Raw genomic sequence first — 2,346 nt, 5'->3', positions numbered from 1 at the left:
CATCACACCGTCCGATTCCTCCAAATAGGAGAGCTTCCTGAGGAGCAGGAAGAGGCAGAGAGAGTAGCTCGCCGGTCTGCTCTGTACCAATTCGTTGACAACGTATTGTACGGAAAAAGACCGAATGGGGTGAAATTGAAATGCATCTTCCAGGAGGAAGGACTAGAGCTGTTGGCAGAGATACATGGAGGCATATGTGGCTCCCACATAGGGTCGAGGGCCCTTGCTGGCAAGGCTTTCCGGCAAGGTTTCTTCTCCCCACTGCCCTCCAGGATGCGACGACACTTGTAACCAAGTGTGAAGCGTGCCAGTTCCATTAGAAGAAGCTTCATCAACTAGCTCAAGCTCTTCAAACTATCCCTCTCTGCTGGCCCTTCTCGGTCTGGGGGCTCAACATATTGGGCCCTTTCCCTCATGCCGTCGGGGGCTTTGAGTACTTGTACGTTGCAATCGATAAGTTCACAAAGTGGCCATAGGTGGAAGCAGCGAGGAAGGTGACAGCGCAATCAGCCATCGAGTTCTTCTAGGGGCTAGTTTGCCGTTTTGAGGTACCCAACATGAACATCACCGACAACGGGACACAGTTCACAAGCGACGCCTTCATGCAGTACATTGAGGATCTCGGTAGCAAGGTCTGTTTTGCTTCCGTGGCACACCCACGAAGCAACGGCCAGGCAGAGAGAGCAAATGCTGAAGTTCTGCGAGGCTTAAGAACAAAGAGTTTTGACAGGCTGCACAGGAGTGGAAGGCGCTGGATTGACGAGTTGTCGGCGGTTCTTTGGTCAATCAGAACGACGCCAAATTGATCCACCGGCCAGACACCCTTTGCCCTGGTCTACGGGGCAGAAGCAGTTCTCCCCACAGAACTCACATACGGGTCGCCTTGAGTGCTCGCTTATGATGAGCTTGAGCAAGAGCGATTGCGGCAAGATGACACAACGTTCCTTGAGGAAGATTATCTCCGGGCGGCTGTGAGAGCAGCGCGCTACCAGCAAGCCTTGCGTCGCTACCATAGCCGCAAGGTTCATGCCCGGAGCTTTGAGGAAGGCGACCTTGTTCTTCGGCACATCCAGTCGGCAAAGAATTCCAATAAGTTGACGCTGAAGTGGGAAGGCCCTTATCGGGTAACACGAGTCACCAGGCCCACCGCAGTCCGCCGAAGATGACATTCCAGTGAGCAACTCCTGGAACATCGAGCATCTTCGCAAGTTTTCCCATAAGGCGCGGCTTCCGGGCCCCCTGACAATCCCCCTTTTGTACAAGCCTTGCCGGCAAGGCATGTGACCATTTGTACAAAGCCAGGCGCAGACCCTGAGCATAAATAAACGAAATACTGGCGCCCTAAGTCATAGCATGCATGCTAGATGAGTCTCTACCCCGGTTAGGGTTGATAGTGCTTAGCGGCGACTGACCCCTAGCATAGAGGTCGAGTTTGCGTCGTTTTGTTCCTGTCCATTCTCTTTGGTATGCAGGGTATGATATGTTTCCGCCAAGCCAAGTGGAAGGAAGAAAACGAGCCAGCGCCCCAGGCCCGGCAAGCCGAGCTTGCCGAGGGCAGAAGACACGGAGATCCACCCATGGCGAGTCAAGGTTGCCGGGGGCTGTAGATTCAGATAAGTTTTCCCATCCTTTTTCATGCATTCCCGTATGAAACTTGGGAAGTATGGAACCTCGTTTTTTTCCAAGGCTGTCGTGCTCCCCTCATTCCTATCACCCAAGAACTTCTTAGTCTGGAATATGGTCGTAGCCGCGGCGGAAAGGAAGCAAGCATAGGGCCCACCCCCACTTCCCTCCCTGCCTCCGCCAAACGCGTGAGTATGCACTACAAAAAAAGACACATCCGTGACATTTTGGGCCGAACGAATTTTTTTCCTGTCATACATATGACACTTCTATGACGATAATTGTGACAAAACCCGGTAGCATCATAGATGTGGTGGGCTCCTACTTCTATGACAAAAAATCATGACAGAAAATGAGCTTTTCGTCCTGGGCGGGCCGGAGACGCAGCTGCATGACATTCTTTGGGCTATCCATGATGGAAAATACCATGGTAGAAGTGAGGGCGAGGAAAATTTCGGGGAGTTCCCTGTTACGGTGGGTGGTCGGGGGCCGAGCGATGCACGTTTCTCTTGTACACGTACGCGTGTGTGTGTGAGGCATTGGCTCTAACTGAACCCGAGCGAGGCGTTGGGCTCTAACTGAACCCGAGCGATTGCACTGCAGGCTACGCGTTACTGAACCTGAGCAATCGATCGATGGCTGTTAACTGAACCCGATCGAGCGATTCCTTCGCTGTTGCTGCTAACTGAAGCCGATCGATGCTGCCTCTGGGATGAACAGTGA

The sequence above is a fragment of the Triticum dicoccoides genome, chromosome 6B (assembly GCF_002162155.2).
Source record: "Triticum dicoccoides isolate Atlit2015 ecotype Zavitan chromosome 6B, WEW_v2.0, whole genome shotgun sequence".
Lineage (NCBI taxonomy): Eukaryota > Viridiplantae > Streptophyta > Magnoliopsida > Poales > Poaceae > Triticum > Triticum dicoccoides.
This window is presented reverse-complemented; position numbering follows the sequence as displayed.